This window comes from Mandrillus leucophaeus, unplaced genomic scaffold (genome assembly GCF_000951045.1).
Source record: "Mandrillus leucophaeus isolate KB7577 unplaced genomic scaffold, Mleu.le_1.0 Scaffold188, whole genome shotgun sequence".
In the NCBI taxonomy this organism is placed as follows: Eukaryota; Metazoa; Chordata; class Mammalia; order Primates; family Cercopithecidae; genus Mandrillus; species Mandrillus leucophaeus.
Window position 1 is genome coordinate 1,905,453 of NW_012101898.1, and position 23,877 is coordinate 1,929,329.

Here is a 23,877-nt window from a genome sequence, read left to right on the forward strand (position 1 = left end):
TAATTTGCCAACATTTAATAGAAGTCATGAAAATGCTTAACTTTTTTGATCTGGCAGTTCAGTCTGGAACAATGTTTTCTAAGAAAATTATCAGAAAAGTGTCTCTGAATACCTGTTAATGGCATCTCTCTGTTCATTGATTGTAAGATAAAAGAACCTAAAGAGTAACTGAATAAATTATAAATTACAATAAAATATAATTCAATAATTAACGATGATGTGTCATATAGACTTGCAATCATTGATATAAAAACATATTCACAATATGTTAAATGTAAAAGTCTATCAATAAAGACAATTGTAATATGATCTAATTTTAATTTTAAATATACAACATATACAGTACAAAATATACAATAAAACTTCCAGAAACATACATTTAAAATTTAGTGTGTCTTCTCTGGATCTGAAATTACACATGAGTTTTTTTTTTCCTTTTCATTTTACTAACCTGATATTTCCTAGTTTCAATTTCAATTTAATTAATTCAATTAATTATGTAATTTTGAACAACCAAAAAACTAACCATATGCTTTGAAAGTTTGACTTAGATCGGCTACATCTCAAAAGCCTGTTCCAGTCGGCGATTAAAATTAAAGCAATTAGCTTAGATCCTTTTCCCTTAAGCGTTTCATTTGGGGTCTACTAAAAATACCCAGCTCTGATTGCTTTGGTCATCAGCCTAAACTATTCCTCCTGATAGAGCCTCAGCAGGACAAGAGACAAGATGATGTTTAGGTAGAGGATTGAAAGTGATCTGAAAAACTGACAGGTGTGGTGTGGTATGTCCATACAATGAAATATTCAGCCTCAAAAAGGAGAAAACTGCCGACCCACGCTACAACATGGAGGACATTAAGTGGAGTGAAATAACTCGGACTCATGAAGACAGATGCTGTATGATTTCAGGAGCATGGAGTTCCTAGAGTAGTTACATTCTTAGAGACAGAAAGTAGAATGGTGGTCAGCAGGGGCTGGTGCGGAGTGGGGAATGGGGAGTTACTTAATGAGCGCAGGGTTTCAGTTTTGCAAAATAAAAGAGTTCTGGAGATCTGTTGCACAACAATGTAAATGCACTTAGTGTTACTGAACTGTACACTGGAAAAAGATTAAAATGGTAAATTTTATGTTATGTTTATTTTACTGTAACTTAAAAAACAAAGCTGACATATCTGACTGGGGGAAAAAACAGAGTCACATAAACTTGACTGGCTGAAGGATTTAGAACTGATAAGGGCCGTCACAGTGGCTCAGTCTTCCTGCCAAATCCAGGGCTCCTCCCCTTCATCCCCCCACCTTTCCGATGCTGAGCTCTAGGCACATCAGAGCAATTAAGACAGATACTTCTATATTCTCAATCGATCACCCCGGGAATGAAAGCAATAATAATAGCTAACACATACAGGGTGCTGACTATTAGCCGGGTAGTATTCAGAAAACACTTTGCATGCATTGACCAGACAATTCTCACAACTCTGTGAGGCAAGGATTATTATTAAATCTCATTTTACAGATGAGGAGCCTGTGTCTCAGAGAGGTTAAGTAATTTTCCCAAGGGCACGCAGCCTGCAGTGGGATATCTACAATGCAAACCCAGGCGTTATAGCCCTAGAATCCATTTATGTAACCTTTGTAACCATGACTCTTATACTTTAAAGAATCACCTGATAGATTTGTCAAAGCTGTTTCCTAGACTCCACCCCAAGAGAGCCTGATTCAGTAGTTGGTGTTAAGGCCTGTGAATGTGCCTCTTTGACAAGCTCACCGGTGCTGCCAGTGCTGCTTGGCTGAGAGCTGCACACAGAGTAGAACAGGGATTGCAGTACCTTGTAAGTGTTGCAATAAAGCACCCCAGTTATGTTCTGGAATTAAATCTAGTAAATAATCAATAATGGATGAGTTACCCGTGGATCAAATTAATTTACCCCAAATGACTTGCTATTGATATGCACATAATTGGCAGCAACGTGAGTTGATAATCCAATTTAAAAGCTGTTACTTATTCAACTGTATTGTGGCAAGTATGAGGCAATGTGTTCTCATGACAAGCCTGCTGGGAATCTAGAGAAATGGAAAACCAAGGAATATCATTTAGTGTAAAACCACCATAACAGCACAACATGGTCTTCCAATCACTAGAGCATCATTTTCAGACATTACAGAAGATACAGTATGACTATAGCATTCCACAGAATCCTCACACTCCCCTTGCTCTCAGTCTATACCCTGCCTTTCTAGAAGAGGTTGCCTTGGATACAAGTATTGTCATGCCTGTAAATTTTATCCCCTGTGGCAAATTAGCAAATTGGCATCCAGGTTTAATAAATCTGTCTGTTATTAATGAATAAATCTAGTCTTTCTAGCAAGACTCATACCCACAATGTTTGATAACCTCTGAGAAAATGGGTAAAACCAGTTGGTGGACTCTCAAAGTGGACAATTGCACCCTACACCCATGTGACCCAGGGGAGCACAGGGACCCCATGAACTACTCCCCCCAGGGGAGTGAGTAGTATCCCTCTCTCAAGACTCTGGGACTGCAGTTAGTGAGGTTGGGTTCTGAAAAGATGCTTTCACATCCCTGATGATGACTACCACTCTAGACTTAGACCAGCTGCCCTAGGGAGAAGAAAGACAGCCCCACATTTAATAATAGATCTCAGGTTTCACCGCCCTCACTAGGAACAATCCACCCAGCTTAGAAGCTCTGGAGCTGTTTTCCCACACCCCAAGGTCTTCTATCGGTTTGAGAGCCCCTAGAGATGGCCCACGCTGCTGGCAAGGGCACATAGAGAGTCACACAGCATCACTTAGCTCCCCAGTCAGGTCTATTGCAGTATGAGAAACAGGGGAGGGAAATATTAGCTATTCAAAGACATTAGAAGGAAAAACACATGGCGTGAACATTTTTATTAGGTCATAAGGGGTCAGACTCAATAGAAGATCGTCACTTTATTACTGGATTCCGTTTTATACTACGCTGCCCGAACAAGACTCTCACGATAACACCAACAGATTTGGCTTTAATGACTTCTCCCTTGTAATTTCCAATCACCTACACTTAAAGACCATTCCCCACCATCAGGAAAGTGTTGGTGGGGAAATACTTCACTGCAGTGAAGACCCTTAAACTCCCAAGATTCAGACTCACCTCCCTGAGCCCTGAGCTCACCAGTGAGTCCCTCAAGACCGGGTAATGAATAATGCTAAGCATTCATCAGCTCTGAAGGAGTTCCTAAATAGGATGAGGTAGTTAAAAATATTTTTTTAAGAATAATTAAAAGGCATTATGGAAAATCCTGAAATATTTCTAAACAGACAAAAAATAGGGTCAAATATGAACTCATTCTTCCTTATATAGAACAATATATATACAGGTCACCTATTAGTCACCAAGGTACTTAGATTTCTTAATTGGTTTGTTCTTTGAGCTAATACCTAAAAGATGACTAACCTGGGAAGTGAAACCCAATGGTCACAACATCCTTAAGACCCATGCATCCAATCATCCTGTGCCTCTGGGTAGTCTATGGCAGGCTGAATGATAGTCCCCCATGGATGTCCCTGTCCTAATCCCTAGGACCTGTGACTGTGTTACTATACATGGCAAAAGGGGCTTTGCAGATATGATTAAGGCTACATACCTTGAGATAGGAAAAAAATGACCCTTGATTATCTGAGTGGATCCAATCTAATTGCATGAGTTCTTAAATTGGAAGGGGAATCCAGGGTGTATCATAGAGACAGCAACATGAGGATTCAGTGCGAATGGCTGGTTCTGAGATGTAGGGACCACATGCAAGGATCTGAGAAACGTTCTAGGAGCTCAGAGCAGCCTTCACTTGACAGACAGCAAGCAAATAGGGACCTCAGTCCTACACCCCTAGGAACTAAATTTTGCCAACACCTGAATGAACAAGGTGATCTTTTCCTTCTAGAATCTCAAGGAACACAGCACTGCCAACACCTTCATTTCAGACTAGGGAAATCTGTACTGGACTCAAAGAATTATAGAATAATAATTTTTTGTTGTTTTAACCTACTAAGTTTTTGGTCATTTGTTATGGTAGAAACATAAAACTAATGCACAGTTTTCATCCAAGTTTTCCTTCTAATTAAAACCTTACCACTTTGACAAATCCTATTATTTCTAGCCACAGCCTCTTAGCATGAACTCCCGTTTCTTTTGGTAAAGCAATCCTCTATAGCTTTGTATACTAAACTTTCTATATTAAAAGCATCAGTAGATTTCCTTGCTGCATTTCAGCCCAAATGAGTTGGGCTTGACTAATCACAGCAGGGTCATTTAGGAGTGATGTAATCCTAAACACAATCTGGAAGGTGAATGCATGCTCTCTTTTCTGACCTTAAAGGTGGTCTCAATCACGTCTGGCACTGATTGAAAAAATGTATTCTGGAATGCCTCAGGATGAAGGAAAGAGAAACAAAGATATTGATCTTCCAACATCACAATCTGGTTTTAATATCAGTTGTCTACAGGAAGAATCCGCTGTTAGAGAATGATTTCCTCAAGTCCATTTTTAAGATCCCTTTAATGTAGCCATCTGCTAAATTATCTTGATACAAATGAGGGGAATTTCAGTGAACATCTGAATTTCCTTGTTTATAAAACAAAAACTGGATCACATTCCTTAGCTAGCCTGGTGACAAGAATTAATTTAATGTGGAGATATATATATACACATATCAGGATGTGTACGTAAATCATATACACAGATTTATACTACATGCACACAGATGTGTACCAATCAGGGTAAACTAGTTTATGCTGCGCCATTATCTTCTGCCTCAAACAAACCACCCAAACTTAGTGCCTGAAACAGCCCAGGTTTACTCCCTCCCAGTTCTGTGTGTCAGCCGTTTGGAGTGGATTCGGCTGGAGGTTCTTCTGTTGGTTTCACCAGGGGTCACTCATGTAGCTGCTGTCATCTGGCGGCCCAGCTGGGTTGGCATGGTCCAAGACGGATCCATTCACATGCCCGAACGTGGGTGCTGGCAGTCAGCAGAAGTTGTGAAGCCTCAGAAGGCTTTTACTCAGAATGGCCTCCCTGCCATTTCTCAGTCCCCTTTGATGAAAGCAAGTCACAAATCCAGCCTAATTTCAAAAGGGTAGAGAAAGAAAATCTATTCCTTGACGAGAAGAGCAATAAGTCACATTGCAAAAGGGCACACACATGGTGGTGGGAAGAATTTGTGGCTATTTCAATCATCTATCAACACCCCCAAATATCAAAGATTTATTTTTATTCCCACTGCATGGCCATCGTGGTTCACTGGGGGCTCTGCTGCCCATTATTGCTTATTCCAGAATGCAAAGGGATGGATGATTCTGCCATGCAGAGCACGCTGTGCTGGTTATCAGAACCAAGGGGAAAATGTCAGAGAAGTGGCCTGCAGGAAATTAAATACTTCCAACCAGGAGTGACAGATGTCACTCCCAGCCAACTCCAAGTAAGTCATACGGCCACATCTAACTCCAGGGGAGTTGGAGGTGATTTCTTACAGGTGCCTAAAAGAAGAGAGCTGAAGTATGAATAAATAGTTCAAACAGGTAGCACAACATACATGCAAGCTCTCACACACACACCCATACTTAACATCAATCTAATAGTTTGTCACAGGCAGCTCAAACATTTGGAACTACCCAAAACGCTATCAGTGTTCTGGAAATGATATTCTCTGACTATAACTCAGTTAAGAAAGAACAAGAAGATTCATAGTGTTTTTGTCATTTCCATAAGAAATTGTGTTAGAACACTCTTTCTTATTTGTTCCAGAGATAATGATGTAAATAGAATTCACTTGTCAATACCCAATTACTTTTGATCAGACATGAAGGGATTGTCTCTACAAACTGAATTGTAGATACAAAATTGTAGATACAAAAATCAATTGTCATTTTGAAGTCAGTACATTATCATTTCTTTGTAATTCAAAGCTGTGGTAGTTAGGGCTATTCTCAAATAGTCTAACTTTTTCTCCTTCTGGTTGTACTTTCATCCACTTAAATGTGGTCATGTGACTTTCTTTAGTCAATAAAATTCTACGTTACACTTGCAAGCTATTCTATACTATAAAGCATTATTATATATATTAACTCATAAAGTTATCAGGATAATAATTGGAAATTAGCTTAATCTCATGCAAACTTTGCAAAAAAGGATGATTCTACAAATAATATATGTGCTAAAAGAAAAAATGACAAGATAAATAATACTGAATTACTACAATCTCCAACTAAAATTGTCAGACTCAACTAAGGCAATCAATTTTTACAAACTGAAATCAAAGTAGAAATATGTTTTAATTGTATTACATTTCTTAATATTTTCTTATTTTTAAAGTTAGAATATTTGTAAGTCTGCAGTGGAGGAGGATAGATTTATAAATTCCAGCTGCCTATAATAGCTCAACTTTTTCAGAGATGTAAATATTTTTCTTCTAAGAAGAAGCTTTTCACTTCATGTAGAAGATTATACTAATATTTACCTGAACCCAGATTAGGGAAGGTTTATGTCATTGTTGTTTAACTTAATATGCTATCCACATTAATTCACTATACTGAGCTTGCTTTCTTATTTTCTCTTAGCAACCCACATTTATAAAGCTACGTGCTATTTCTCAATAAGTTTTAGGTAGCAGTCCTTGTAAGGAGTTGAATGTGACCCTCAGAAAAATCTCTAGAACTGGTGAATGCAACTTTATTTGGATAGAGAGGTTTGTAAATGTAATTAGATTAAAAATTTTGAGATGAGATTATCCTGGATTACCCAGGTAAGTCCTACATCCAGCAACCAGTGTCCTGATAAGAGACATAGAGAAGAGGGGAAGGCTGTGCACAGACAGAGGCAGAGACTGAAGCAATGCATCTATAAGCCAAGGAACGCCAACAATTGCCCACAGCCCCCAGAAGCTAGGAAGGGGTACGGTAAGGATTTCCCTCAGAGCCTCCAAAAGGCACCACCAACACTATCGACACCTTGATTTTTGACTTCTTATCTCCAGGACTGTGGGATAATACATTTCTGTTATTTTAAGTCACGGAAGTTGTGGTGGTTTGTTGCGGCACTCCTGGGAAACTCAGCAGCCCCTATCATACCATGCCTCCCTCATCAACCCAGGCTGGCTTTCCCTTCCACCTCTTCTATATTGGCATTTCCCAACAAGCCAGCAGGGCCATTATCTCTGCATTAACACTATCGAAAATTCATTTCACCATCTAGCCTCCTTTGAGTTCCGCAGAAAAGCAGAGGTTATATCAAATACATCAGATGTCAATTGCAAATGTACATTTTTAACCATGCTTTCCTTTAGGTGCTGTGATGCATTTTATGCAGAAACATTTGAGCTCTGTGCTAAATGCAGGGTACAAGGGACAGGGGAGAAAGAAAAATGAGCCATGCACAGTCCCTCCCCTTCCAGGCAGCTATATGAACATATCAGCTATAAACCACGGTATATATTCTACACCGATTTCCATTTCCTTTGCTCCTGTTCTGTTTTCCAGGACTGAAAGTTGCCTCTAGAAGATGCCACAGTCTGCTATCAGTTATTTTCTTCCACCCATTAAAATGCAAATTGGTATTTCTATGCAACATGTGACAGGTTTGGATAAACCGTGGGATTCTCTCCTCTCAATTCTTTACTGATTGAATTTTAATCTGGATTCCCTATCAAAACTCAGCCTATTCCTTGAAGTTCAGATAAAGTGCCACATCCACAACTAAAGGTCTCACTGTTACCCCCTTACAATGCATTTTTTATACCTGAGAAATGTGATTACATTTATTTAACTTACTATGTCTCGGGCACCATGATTTCATTTAATCTTCAGGGAACACACCTACCATTAGATACTCTTTACAAATGAGGAAACAAACTTGGCAGTGTTCAGGAACTTGTCTGAAGTAATCGTATTAGTGAGCTAGAGATGCATAACAAAGTCCCACAAACTTAACAGCTGAAAACACCAATTTATTATCTCATAGTTCTGCCGGTCAGGAGTCCAACACAGAACAGCTGGATTCTCTCCTCAGCCTCTAACAAGGTGTCAGCTGGGCCACATTCTTTTCTGGAAGATCCACTTCCAGGCTCCTCCTTGTTGTTGGCAGAATTCAACGGTGGTAGGACTGAGGTCCCATTCTTTGACACATGACCTCCGTCTGTGAGTAAACCATGACATATCAAGCCCTGCTCATGCCTTGGTTCTCTCTGGCTTCCTCTCTCTGCTCTTAAGGGCTCCTGCTCCTGTGATAACATCCAGGCCATCTGAACAATACTAGATAATCTCCTCATCTCAAAATCAACTGATTAGTAGCCCTAATTACATCTACAAAGTCTCTTTTCCATGTTCAGTAACATTTCCCTGGGTGTGGCATCCTATCATCTCAGTTCCCACTGATTGGGGCGTGGAATGTTCTTGGGCCATGATTCTGCTTCCCATAGTCATTGACAATCAGTAAGAGACAGACCAGGGATTTAAATCCAAATTTGTTTTAGTCTTTGTACCATGTCCTGCTTCCTCTCTAAGACACACCTTAAACTAAAGCTGTAGACGTTGGTGAGAAGGGAGAGTGTGATGTCTAAGACCACAGCCTCTGGGCAGCCCTGCCTGAAGGCAAATCCTCAGCCCTTTCATCAGTAGAATAAGTATAAAACAATGTCTGCCTCTAGGGCTGTTATGAGAATTCAATGGCTTAATACTTGGAAAGGGCTTGTATATTACATTGTCTGGCATATAATAAGCATTGTATAAGAGATGTTAAATAAATAAAAATAAAGGAACATAAGGCAAGAGAGAAAAAGGACAGCAGTGTAGAAGGCATTTGCCCATTTTATTATACCATGATAATTCACAACTTTTTAAAAGGTGAAATATTTGTAATTGTAACATTACCCCACTTTTGAGCTAACAGTTTAAGATGTAGCCTTGCTAGGTTTCAACCTACTTTTGGGCAAGGAGTACGATTTATATGCATTAGGTACTTACTAATCAATCAGGGAGTTGAACTGGATTCAGGAAAGTTATGTAACAAGAACTTCATGATTTTTTTTAATATTGCCTATTTCCAGACAGATTACTAGTGGGAAAATAATTATGAGGCGAGAGTTTTAAAAATATTTTTAAAAGCTTTTGTTTTTAAAATGAATTTGGAGAGAGTTCTATTTATTGAAGCAGCTGCTCTGACTGGAAGCAAAATCAAAATCTAATTAAAAAAGAGTTACAACAATCTCTGTGACTGAAAGACCCTTGATGGGCCTAGGGTACTAGAGTTGACATAGCAACACATGCTAGGTCTGATGTGTGATAGGGAGGGCTCTATGAAACTCATATCTGCTCCTAAAGTGCCACATCCCCTGGCCATCCACAGCTATGTTCTTAATGTCTACAGAGCATCTTCATTGATATTCATTATATCTGGGAGGAACAAGGGGCTTCATCAGTGAAAAAGCATCCAGGAATTTATCAGATGGTTGAGAGGAATGAAAGCCTGATTTTCTCCTTGATGATGATACTTACAGAAAACAGATTCAAATTTGCTAGTAAAATCATAGCACTGAGTAAGAGTAGGAAAAAAATAGGTTGTATATCTATCTTCCTACTGCTGGGTGGGGTAGGGGCAAAAGAAACGAAAACTAGATCTGCAGATAATAGAGAAATGAAAGAAAAGAAAGAAGAAAACAGAAAACAAGAAACAAGAAAGCAAAACTAACAGGTTAACATCAGTTACAACAACAAATGTGAGTTGAATTCCATTACAAAACAAAAGATTCACAGCATCATAAAGGAAATTCTATTATATACTATCCCAAATGTATCCCACCTAAAATAAAATGATACGTGGTTTAAAAATAAAGTGATGGGTAAAATATACTAGGCACACGAAATCAAACACAGAAAAGTAGAGACAGTGATATTAACTAAAAAGTCAAGCTCAAGGCAATTTTTTTTAAAAAAAGATGAAAAAAGATCCTTATATGAGTATAACAGATACGTTCCAAAATAAAAATACGTAACGCATGAAATATTTTTTATTGACTTCTTGAGTCCATTTTTTCTACAAATTCTAATACATGCACACCATGTGCCTGGCATTCTGTTAAAAACTAGAAATACATTTAAACTAGACATAAGTACAGTCAGGACTTTAAAAGTTTAGACTTCAGCACTCCCACTTCTGCCTCAACTTGCAACTTCCTGTTGTCCAGGAAAACACCCTGATGGCAGGGTGGGCAACTCCACCTACCCCACCGCTCATAGCCAGGAGAGCTTTACCTGTTAGAGCTTCCAGCCTACAGGCTCTATCTCTGCCTGAATTTGCCAAAGGGTACAGCCTCCTGTTGCCCTGGAAATACCTGGATGGCAGGACGGGCAACTCTATCCAGCCTACTTCTTGTAGCCAGATGGGGCACACCTGCTAGAGCTTCCTGCCCAGTGTTCTCACTTTTGTCTGAATTCTACAGGCAGGCATAACCATATACTCCTCCTGTCCCCTCTTGAACAGCAGATTTGGGCTGACCTGGAAAGGATACAGCCTGTCTGCAAGCTTTGGTTCCTGCCTGAGGGAGACACATGGAGAACACCCAAAAGAAGAAATGTGGGCATAAAGATAGTAATCAAAGAGGGCTCCTCCAAGACCTAGGAGCAAACTAAAATTGAAGCCAGTCAACTGAACCCACTCTATACCACAAAGAAACCCCCAAGAGTATCAACGAAAAAAAAAAAAAAAAAAAACTCACCCAAAGGATAACAACTTCAAAGACTGAAGGAACATCAGCCCACACAGATGAGAAAGAACCAATGTAAGAATTATGGCAACTCAAAAAGTCAGTGTTTTCTTACCTCCAAACAACCACACTAGTTCCCCAGCCACGGTTCTTAACCAGGCTGAAATGTCAGAAATATAATTTAGAATATGGATAAGAACAAAGATCATTGACATCCCGGAGAAAGTTAAAACCCAACGCAAGGAATCTAAGGAACGCAGTAAAATGATGCAGGAGATAAAAAAAAAAAAAAGAAATGGCCATATTAAGAAAGAACCAAACTGATCTGATAGAGTTGAAAAACTCACTTTAAGAATTTCACAATATAACACAAACATCAACAGCAGAATCTGCAAAGCTGAGGAAAGAATCTCAGAGCTCAAAGAGCAGTTGTCTGAAATAACTCAGATAAAAATAAAGAAAACAATAAAGAAGAATGAACAAAGACTTTGAGAAATATGGGACTAGGTAGAGACCAAATGTAAGACTCATTGGCATCCCTGAAAGAAAGGGAGAGGAAGCAAGCAATTAGAAAACTTGTTTGAAAATATCCTTAACTAAAATTTTCCCAACCTTGCTAGAAAGGCCAATATTCAAATCAAGAAAATTCAGAGAACCCCTGCAAGATACCTTACAAGATGGCAATCCCCAAGACACTAGTCATCAGATCCTCCAAGGTCAAAATGAAAGAAAAAATGTTAAAGACAGACAGAGAGAAGGGACAGGTCACCTACAAAGGGAGCCCCATCAGGCTAATAGCAGACCTTTCAGCAGAAGCCTTACAAGCCAGAAGAGATTAGAGGCTTACATTCAGCATTCTTAAAGAAGAGTAATTCCAACTAAGAATTTTATATCTGGCCAAACTAAGCTTCATAAGAAAAGGAGAAATAAGATTCTTTTCAAATATGCAAATGTTATGGGAATTTGTGACCACTAGACCTATCTTACTAGAGGTCCTTAAGTGAGTGATAAATATGGAAAGGAAAAACCATTACTGACTAGTACAAAAGCACACTTAAGTACATAGACCATTGGCACTATAAAGAAACCACACAATCAAGTCTGCATAATAACCAGCTAATAATATGATGACAGGATCAAACTTGCACATGTCAATATTGACCTTGAATTTAAATGGGATAAACACCTCAATTAAAATGCAGAGTAGCAAGTTGTATAAAGAAGCAAGACCCAACTATATGCTGTTTATAAGAGACCTATTTGACATGTAATAACACCCATAGGCTCAAAGTAAAGGCATAGAGAAACACTGGCAAACAAAATGAAAAACAAAAAAAGCAGGAGTTGCTATTCTAATTTCAGACAAAACAGAATTTAAATAAACAATGATCAAAAAACACAAAGAAGGGAATGAAAGAATGGTAAAGGGTTCGATTCAAAAGAAGACCTAACTATCCTAAAAAAATGTGCACCCAACACAGGAGCACCCAGATTTGTAAACCAAGTTCTTAGACATCTACAAAGAGACTTTGATAACCGTACAATAATAGCGGGAAACCTCAACATGCCACTGACAGTATTAGACAGATCATCAAGGCAGAAAATTAACAAAGGTATTCAGGATTTGATCTCCATATTTGACCAAATGGACCTACAGAACATCTACAGAACTCTCCATCCAAAACAACAGAATATATATTCTTCTTATCTGCACATTTCACGTACCTCTAAAATCAACCACACAATGGCCAGCAAATTTGCCTCAGCAAATTTTAAACAACCAAAATTATACCAAACACTCTCTCAGACCACAGCACAGTAAAAATAGAAATAAATACTAAGAAAATCACTCAAACCAATACAATTACATGGAAGTTAAACAACCTGCTCCTGAATGACTTTTGGGTAAACAATGAAATTAAGATAGAAATCAAGAATTCTTTGAAACTAATGAAAACAAAGTGACAGCACACTAGAATCTCTGGAACACAGCTAAAGCAGTGTTAAGAGGGAAGTTTATAGCTGCAAAGGCCCACATCAAAAAGTTAGAAAGATTTCAAATTAACAACTAACATCACAGCTAGAGGAACCAGAGAAACAAGACTGAACCACTCCCAAAGCTGTCAGAAGGCAAGAAATAACTAAAAGCGAAGCAGAACTGAAGGAAATTAAGAAACAAACAAACAAACAAACAAAAAAACCATGTAAAAGATCAAAGAATCTACAAACTGGTTTTTTGAAAGAATAAATAAGATTGTTAGACCACTAGCTAGACTAACTTAAAAGGAGAAAAGATCAAAACAAACACAATGAGAAATTAAAAAGGGGCTATTACTACCAACCCCACAGAAATAAAAAAAAAACCCTCAGAGATTATTATGAACACCTCCATGCACACAAACTAGACAAACTAGAGGAAATTGTTAAACTCCTGGAAACACACAACCTCCCAAGATTGAACCAAGAAGAAATTAAATCCCTGAACAGGCCAACAATGAGTTCTATTAAATCAAGTTTATCCTAAAGCTGCCTCCCTATATTTTTTAAGTCTGGCCTAAAGGTTTCTCTGTACATAGTGAACTATCACCAAAATGGAGCTATAAACAGACTGTAAGTTACTCTTGGGCCAATCACTGAGTTTGGGCCAATCGAAGAGGGCAAATGTTGAAACTGTGTTTAGATAAGACAAATGCTGAGCTGTTTCTGTGCCTTACTACTGTTTTCTGTATATCACTTTCCTTTTTCTGTCTATAAATCTTCTTCCACCATTTGGTTGCACTGGCATCTCTCTGAGCCTACTTTGGCTCAGGAGGCTGCCCACTTCATGAATCATTCTTTGCTTAAATAAACTCTGTTAAATTTAATTTGGCTAAGGTTTCTTTTTAAACAGTTCCAAAACTGAAGCAGTAATAAAAAGCCTGCCAACCAGAAAAAGCTTAGAACCAGACGGATTCACAGCCAAATTCTACCAGATGTATAAAGAAGAGCTGGTACCATTCCTACTGAAACTATTCCAAAAAATTAAGAAGGAAGGATTCCTCCCTAACTCATTCTATGAAGGCAGCATCATCCTGATACCCAAACCTGGCAAAGGTACAACAAAAAAGGAAAACTTTAGGTTAATATCTTTGATGAACACAGATGCAAAACTCCTCAACAAAATACTAAGAAACCAAGTCCAGCAGCACATCAAAAAGCTAATCCACCATGGTCAAGTAGACTTTATTCCTGGGATGCAAGGTTGGTTCAACTTATGTAAAACAATAAGTATGATTCACCACATAAACAGAACCACAAACGAAAAGAACACGATTATCTCAATAGATGTAGAAAAGGCATTTGATATCATTCAGCATCACTTCATGTTAAAAATCCTCAACAAAGTAGGCACTGAAGGAACACACTTCAAAATAATAAGAGCCATTTATGACAAACCCATAGCCAACATTGTACTAAATGGGCAAAAGCTGGGAGCATTCCCTTTGAAAACCAGAACAAGACAAGGATTTCAACTCTCACCACTCCTATTCGACACAGTACTGAAAATTCTAGCCAAAAAATCAGGCAAGAGAAATAAAGAAAGGCATCCAAATAGAAGAGAGGAAGACAAACTATCTCTGTTGACAGACAATATGATTTACATCTAGAAAACCCCATAGCCTCTGACCAAAGCTCCTAGATCTGATAAACAAATTCAGCAGTTTCAGGATACGGTATCAATGTAAAAAGTCAGCAGCATTTCCAAACATCAACAATGTCCAAGCTGAGAGCCAAATCAATAATGCAATCCCATTAACAATAGCCACAAAAAGAATAAAATACCTAAGAATATAGCTAACCAGGGGATATGAAAGATCTCTACAATGAGAATTACAAAACACTGCTTAAAGAACTCAGAGATGACACAAACAAATGGAAAAATATCCCATGTTCATGGACAGGAACTATCAATATCACTGAAATGGCCATATTGCCCAAAGCAATTTACAGATTCAGTGCTATTCCTATCAAACTACCAACATCATTCTTCACAAAACCAGAAAAAAAACTATTTTAAAATTCATGTAGAAGCAAAAAAGAGCTCCAATAGCCAAGGCAATGCTAAGCAAAAAAAATAAATAAATAAAGCTGGAGGCATCCCATTACCCAACTTCAACACATAACAGTAAACAAACCAGCATGATACTAGTACAAAAACAGGCACATAGACCAATGGGACAGAAGATAGAGCCCAGAAATAATACCTCACACCTACAACCATGTGATCTTTGATGAAGTCAACAAAAACAAGCAATAGGGGAAGGACTCCCTATTCAATAAATGATGGTGGGATAACTGACTAGCCATATGCAGAAGATTGATGCCAGACCCCTTCCTTATATCACATACAACATTTAACTGATGATAAATCCAAGAGTTAAATATAAAACCTAAAATTGTAAAAACCCTTGAAGATAACCTAGGACATGCCATTCTGAACATAGGCCCTGACAAACATTTCATGATGAAGATGCCAAAAGCAATTGCAACAAAAACAAGAATTGACAAATGGGATCTAATTAAGAGCGTCTGCATAGCAAAACACATGATCAACAGAGTAAACAGACAACCTACAGAATAGGAGAAAATATTTGCAACCCATGCATCTGACAAAGTTCTAATATGCAGAATCTACATGGAACTTAAATTTATAAGCAAAAAACAAACGACCCCATCAAAAAGTGGGCAAAGGACATGAACAGACATTTTCAAGAGAAGACATATACACAATCAAGAATCATCTGAAAAAATGCCCAATATCACTAATAATTAGACAAATGCAAATCAATACCACAATGAGATACTGTCTCACACCAGTAAAAATGGCTATTAATAAAAAAGTAAAAAATAACAGATGCTGGCAAGGTTGTAGAGAAAAGGGAACATTTATATGCTGCTGGTTGAAACTGATTAAAATGTAAATTAGTTCAGTCATTGTGAAAAGCAGTGTGGTGATTTTCAAACAACTTATAACAGAGGTACCATCTGACCTGGCAATCCCATTATTGGGTATATACCCAAAGGAACAGAAATCATTCTCCCGTAAAGACACATGCACATGTATGTTGATTGCAGCACTATTCACAATAGCAAAGACATGGAATCAACTTAAGTGCCCATCAATGGAAGATTGGATAAAGAAAAAGTAGTACATATACACCATGGAATACTACACAGTCATATTATGAATAAGATCACGTCCTTTGCAGCAACATGAAGGAAGCTTGAGGCAGTACCCTAAGCAAACTAATGCAGGAAAAGAAAACTACACATTGCATGTTCTCAGTTATAAGCAGGAGCTAAAGATTCATTACACATGAACACAAAGAAGGGAACAATAGACACTGGGGCCTACTTAAGGGTGGATGGTGGGAGGAGGGAGAGGATCAAAAAACTACCTCGTGGGTACTACTATTCTTATTACCTGGGTAATGAAATAATCTGTACACCAAGCCCATGTGACATGCAATTTACCTATATAACAAACCTGCACATGTGCCCCTGAAGCTAAAATAAAAGCTAATAAATAAATAATTTAGGCTTAAGGGTACATTAATATGCTCATAATTTAAATATATGCACAGAAGGAAGTCAGTGGAAGGAGATACAACAAAGCCTAACTGTGTAGGCATTATGGTTTTTCTTATTTATGCTTTTCCCTATAATTTTCTACACTAATAGATGTTATAAAATCATCACATATTTGTATCTAAGTGGCTTCTTTAAACCTCACTATTTTTTATTTATAAATACCAAAATTCAAAGTATAAAAATCAAAGTAAGTATTTTAAGAGATTTTTAAAATTATATATTTTATTTCTTAACCAATAAAGGAAGCTGGAAAACAAAACAAAACAGTTTTTTCCAGAAAAAGGGGAGTGAAAAAGCTTAGTGTTACCAGAGGTTTGCTTTTCCAGTTCAGATCCCTCTCTTGGGGATTAGCAATGAAGGCAATAAGGGCAAGGAATTTCGCCTGTACACAAACAAAATTCTTCTTGCTGTCCCTGTTGGCACTTCTCCATCCCCTGTCTAATGGAATGGCTCTGAACCAACTGAGGCTGCTCCCCAGGCCCAGCACAACTACTCATTCCCTAAATGTGAGCAGGAAGGAATAGCTGCAGCCCAGTCCCTGCACCCACCCATTGGCTCCCACCCAATGCTCCAGCCTCTCTGTCTAAGCCAGGAGATGCTGGAGGCTCTGCTGAAATCTGTTCATGCACTTCTGAGAAGAGGTGATCCTTCACAAATCATGACATCAGCAATATGGTCCTCTCAAAGTGTCTGGCATCTGGATGGCTATCTTCTCTAGTTTTCAATGCTGATACAGGGATTGAGCATAGACATACGTGTAACAAAAATATGGAATAGCCCCAATAACTGTATTTTATATGCCAGCTATGTCTGGACCTACTGGAGAGTCAGGTCCTATGCTCACATGCCATTCAGTCTTCAATGAAGCAGTATATTATGGTAGCATATTATGGAATATTTCAAATATTTTAAAAGATATACAGAATATTATGATAAACAACAGTATACCAACCACATGGCTTAAGAAACAAAGAAGTACATCCCACAAGGTCCTACACACCACATAATCCAAATACAATTAATCTTCCCCTGTTATAATGTTTATATAAAAAATTATATATGGTTAGAACCTGGGGCCAGATGGTGTAGGCTTAAGTGTAATCTCCACCACACAATTAGATAACCTTAAATAAGTTACTTTACCTCTCCATGCTTCTGTTCGTCATCCATATTATGAGCTGATAATAGTATCTACCTCACAAAGATGTATGAATATTACATGGGTTTAATATATGTAACTGTATTTAATTACATATACATGCATTCAGTTACATATATTAACTAGAATTCTACAGTCCTGAAGATCATTTCTTAATTATACTACTTTCTTGATTAGACTACTATCTTTCTAACTCTTATTCCATTTTTCACATAACCCAGAAATTCATTATTTAAAAATGAAATTATGGGAACAAGGGAAGAACATCTCTCTCCTCACTTCTATTCGAGATTATCCTGGGAGTTCTAGCTGATGCTGTAACACAAGAAAAGGAAATTAAGTGTATAAGGTCCAGAAAAATAAAAATAAAACTGTCTTTGTAGCTGACATTCTTGTATATGTGAAAAACTTTAAAGTATCAACAATTTAAAAATCATAATGCTCATAAGCCATTATAGCAAGATTAAGGATACAAGGTTAATTTACCAAAGTTTATATATATATATATATATGAACAATTGAAATTTGATACTGAAAATAAAAGCCCACTTATAACATCCAAAACTGAAATAATATATATACATCTAATATATATATGTAATTTATGTACAGAAAACTCTGATGAAATAAATCAAAGACGACCAAAATAAGTGGAGAGATATTCGATGTTCACAGATTGGAAGAATCAATGTTGTTAATATGCTAATATATTCCAATTTGATCCATAGATTCATCCTAATCCCAATCAAAATCCCAGCAGGTTATTTTGTAGATATCAACAAACTTATTCTCCAATATATACATACAGAAACACAATTCATTCTCGTATGTTTATTCGTACCCTGCAACTTTACTGAATCCATTTATTATTTGTTTTTCTTTTTTCTTTTTTTTCTTTTTGAAACAGAGTCTCTCTCTGTCACCCAGGCTGGAGTGCAGCGGCAAAATCTCGGCTCACTGCAACCTCCGCCTCCTAGGTTCAAGTGATTCTCCTGCCTCAGGCTCCTGAGTAGCTGGGACCACAGGCGTGCACCACCACACCCAGCTAATTTTTGTATTTTTAGTAGAGATGAGGTTTCACCATGTTGGCCAGGATGGTCTCAATCTCTTGACCTCGTGATCCACCCACCTAGGCCTCCCAAAATGCTGGGATTACAGGCATGAGCCACCATGCCTTGCCCTATTTATTATTTCTAACAGGTCTTTTGTGTGTGTGTGTGTGTGTGTGTGTGTGTGTGTGTGTGCAGACTCTTTGAGATTTTCCACATATGAGATCATGCCGTCTACAAACAGAAATCATTTTACTTCCTCCTTTTAGAGGTGTATGACTTTTATTACATTTTCTTGTCTAATTGCTCTGGCCAGGAATTCCAGTGTTACACTGAATTAAAGTGGTACGAGTGGGCATCCTTGCCTTGCTTATGATCTTAGAAGAAAAGCTTCTAGTTTTTCACCATTAAATATTATATTAGCTATGAGAGTTTTAAATATAGCCTTTACTATGTTGAGATAAATTCCTTTTATTCCTATCTTGTTGAGAGATTTAATCCTAAAAGGGTGTTAAAATTTTGTCAATTTTTTGCATCTATGAAGATTTTCATGTGATTTTTACCTTTTATTTTATTAATGTGTCATATCACATTAATTGATTTGCATACATAGAACCATCCTTAAATCCCAAGGATAAATCCCACTTGGTTATGATTATGATACTTTTGATGTGCTGTTGAATTCAGTTTGCCGGTATTTTGTTGAGGAGAAGAAAACTATATATGGAAATGCCAAAGACAGAATATCCAATACAGTGCTGAAGAAGAACAAAGTTGGAGAACTGACACTGACTTCAAAATGTACTAAAAAACTGCAGCAATCAAGATAGAGTGGTATGAGTGAAAGAACACACACAGATGAATTGAATATAACAGAAGGCCCAGAAATAGACCTACACAAAATATTCAGTTGAGTTTGACTATGGAGCAAATTTAATTCAACGAAGAAAGGATTGTCTTTTCAACAAACAGTGCTGGAACAATTGGGTATACATACATGCAAAAAAACATAGACACAGACCTTATAACTTTTACTAAAATTAATGCAAGATAGATTATAAATCCAAATATAAAACGCAGTACTATAAAACTTCTAGAAGAAAACATAGGAGAAAAATCTATGTAACCTTGGATTTGGAAATAAGATTTTAGATACAATACCGAAAATGTAATCCATAAGAGAAAACTTTGATAAATTAGACTTTACTAAAATTTAAAATGTTGGCTTATGAAAAAACAGTTTTGGTGGGAGTGTAAATTAGTTCAGCCATTATGGAAGACAGTATGGCTATTCCTCACAGACCAAAACAAGAAATACCATTCAACCCAGCAATCACATTACTGGGTTTTTACCCAAAGGAATATAAATCATTCTACCATAGAGACACATGCACATGTATGTTCAATGTAGCACTATTCATAATAGCAATGACATGGCATCAACCTAAATGCCTATCAGTGATGGACTGGATAAAGAAAACGTAGTAAATACACACAATGCAATACTATGCAGCCATGAAAAATAATGAGATCACAGACTTTGCAGGAACATGGATGAAGCTGGAAACCACTATCCTTAGCAAACTAAGGCAGGGACAGAAAACCAAATACTGCATGTTCTCATTTGTAAATGGGAGCGAAATGATGAGAACACATGGGCATAGAGTGGGACAACACAGACTAACACCTGCTGGAGGGTGGAGGGTAGGAGGAGGGAGAGAATCAGGAAAAACAACTAAGGGATACTAGGCTTAATGTCTGGGTGATAAAATAATCTATACAACAAACCCCCATGACACAAGTTTACCTGCGTAACAACAAACCCATACTTGTACCCTTGAACTTAAAATAAAGTTACAAAAAAGAGAATCAAAAGACACGACAGAATTAAAAAAAAAATTTGCAGGCCTCATATCTTAAAAAGCATTTGTATTCCAAATGTACAAAAACTGAACCAATACCTCACCAAAGATTAGACAAACCAAAGGCAAACAAGCATGTGAAAAGATAATCAGCATCATACATCATTATGAAAATTCAAATTAAAACATTATGTTACTACTACACACCTATTAGAGTGGCAAGAATCCAAAACATTGACAGCAGCAAATGCTGGCAAGAATATAGAGCAAAATGAACTCCCATTGATAGCTGACAGGAATAGAAAATGGTACAGCCACTTTAGAAGACTGTTTGACAGTTCCTCACAAAGCTAAATGTGGCCTCGTCATATGATCCAGTAATGGTGCTCACAGGTATTCACCCAATTGATTAGAAAACTTATGTCCATACAAAAGCGCACATGTGAATGTTTCATAGCTACTTTATTCATAATCACTAAAAAATGGAAACAACTAGTTGGGCATGGCGGCTCATGCCTATAATCCCAACTATGTGGGTAGCTGAGGTAGGAAGATTGCTTGAGCCCAGGATTTCAAAGCTGCAGTGCAAAATTTTTGGAATCTACCCATCTGACAAAAGTCTAATATACAAAATTTACAAGGAACTTAAACATATTTACAAAAAGACAAACAACCCCATTTAAAAAATGGGCAAAGGACATGAACAGACACTTCTCAAAAGAAGACATTAATGCAGCCAACAAACATATTAAAAAAAACTCAATATCACTGATCATTAGAGAAATGCAAATCAAAGCCACAGTGAGATACTATCTCATGACAATCAGAATAGTGATGATTAAAAAGTCAAGAAACAACAGATGCTGGTGGGTTTGCAGAGAAAAGGGAATCCTTTTACACTGTTGGTGGGAATATAAATTAGTTCAACAATTGTAGAAGACAGTGTGGTGATTCCACAAAGATCTAAAAGGAGAAATACCATTTGACCCAGCAATCCTATTACTGGGTATATACCCAAAGGAATATAGATCACTCTATCATAAATATACATGCATATGTATGTTCATTGCAGCACTATTCACAGTAGCAAAGGCGTGGAATCAACTCAAATGCCCATCAATGACAGACTGGATAAAGAAAATGTGGTACATATACACCATGTAATATCATGCAATCATAAAAAGCAATGAGATTATGTCCTTTGCAGGGACATAGATGGACCTGGAAGCCGTTATCCTCAGCAAACTAACACAGGAACAGAAAATCAAACACCGCATGTTCTCACTTACAAACGGGAGCTGACCGATGAGAACATATGGACACATGGTGGGCAACAACACACACTGAGGCCCGTTGAGGGGCTTGGGGGAGGGAGAGGATCAGGAAGAATAGCCAATGGATGCTGGGCTTAATACCTAGATGATAGGTTGATGTGTGCAGCAAATCACTATGGCACGTGTTTACCTATGTAACAAACTTGTATATCCTGCACATGTACCCTGGAATTTAAAATAAAAATTGATGGAAAAAAATGGTGTCTTTTAATGGGTGAGTGGATAAAATAAACTGCACTGCATCCAGAAAATCAAATATTATTCCGCAATAAAAATAAATGAACTATCAAGCCACACAAACATGGAGTGACCTTTAATGCCTATTACTAAGTGAAATGAGCCAATCTGCAAATGCTACATTGTCTCTGATTCCAAATATGTGACATTCTATAAAAGACAAAGTATAAAGATGGTAAAATTACCAGTGGTTGTCAGGGGACAGAGGCGGAAAGGAAGGATAATGGGTGAAGCACAGGGGATTTTTAGGACAGTAAAACTATTCTAAATAATACTGTGATAGCAAATATATGACATTATGCATTTCTAAAGACCATAGAATGTTATAGCACAAAAAATGAACCTTAGCGAATATGAATTTAAAAGATCATTTTGAGATTGGGGGATCCCAGGAAGAAATTTAAACCATGACCAGAGAATCTAACTGTACTACAAATGTATTAAACATTGATAAAGGTGAGAAGAAAAAATTTCAACTTAAGTGACTTTGGAAATGAGTAAAGTCAGTGAAACAAAAGGCAACAGGAACAGCACATAAACACTGTACTCTAGTTGATAAAGTTACATACCAAAAATAAAGGCTACCAATGCTGATACTACTTATACGTACACTGGAATCGAACAATTAAATAAATGAATATCAGATGATAGAATCCAGGCTTCTCACTGTGGAAGTGAGAATTTATAAACAAACAAGGGGAAGGGGCTAGAATGATACATATGGAAAGGGATTAGAGCTAGAGACATCAGTATGACCTCATGTTTAGCTTAATATAGATCTAAATGGTAACACACATAAATATTTATAGATACATGTACCTATGAGGGTTAGCATATGCCCCTATATTCCCTTGCTGTGTCAGCTGTGCAGGTCTAAAGAAACAACACCCCAGTAGCAATGAGTACATCTAGCACCCAGATCTTAGGTTCTAATATCATTCTCCAGTGGAAGAAACCAGGGCTCCCTGGAGAAATGGCTAATTCTAGTACTGGGGCAGGAAATATACATGATAAGCCTAGAGTATCTTATAGAGTCAGATAGTAAGGAAGTGCTTAAGGGAAAACCCCATATTAATGGGAGTCTGTCAAAGGCACCCAGGAGCCACTGAAAAAGTTCCCAACGACCAAAAGTTTTTAAAGATTGTGTACACCAAAAGAGTTCTTAGTGACCAATTTGAAAAACATAATAACATTACTGGACTATAACCCAAAGCATACCATAAATATTCATGAGTCCAAAGAGGTGTAAAGAAGTGATTAGTAATTACATACATTTATAAATGGGGAGAAGAGACAGTCTTACACGTGGAAGAATTCCTAATAATTTATGTAGATATTCTTTCCTCAAGAAGGGGGAGCAAAAGTTCCACTCCCTAAAGTGTGAGTTGTGCATAGCAACTATCTTCCAAAAACTGCAGTGTGGAAAGGAAGAAAAAAAGAATAACTTTATAGAGGAGAAACTTGGAAAACACTACCTCAAACAGGTGATCAAGTTCAGCATCAACAGCCACAAATCACGTTGATAATATGGACCTTTGATAAAATGAGATGAAAAATGGCACTTCACCTCTGTGGTCACTCTTCAAATAATCCGTAGCCCCACTCTTCTCATGAAAAAGTCATCAAAAAAATTCCCAATAAAGGAGTATCCTCAAAAACACCTGACCAGTATTCCCCAAAACTGCCAAGGTCATCAAAGACAAGAAAACGATCAGAAACTGCCACAGTCAAGAGTAAACTAAGGAGGCATGCCAATTAAATCTAATGTGGTATCCTGGCTGGGCATGGCGGCTCACGCCTGTAATCTTAGCACTTTGGGAGGCCGAGGCAGGCGGATCACTTGAGGTCAGGAGTTC

The 23,877-nt window shown here is 37.6% G+C and overlaps 1 protein-coding gene across 2 annotated transcripts in view; it reads right to left on the reverse strand.

Moving 5' to 3' along the window:
* LOC105538241 (taste receptor type 2 member 1) overlaps positions 1-23,877 on the reverse strand; it is an 89,936-nt gene that overhangs the window by 35,048 nt on the left and 31,011 nt on the right. The window contains exon 1 of one of the 2 annotated variants that reach the window (XM_011978044.1): positions 2,671-2,835. The exons of the other annotated variant lie outside the window; for it this stretch is intronic. The gene's annotated coding sequence lies outside the window, so the exon portion shown is untranslated. Of the gene's footprint in view, positions 1-2,670; positions 2,836-23,877 lie in introns of those variants that run through there. 2 annotated transcript variants of the gene reach the window in all.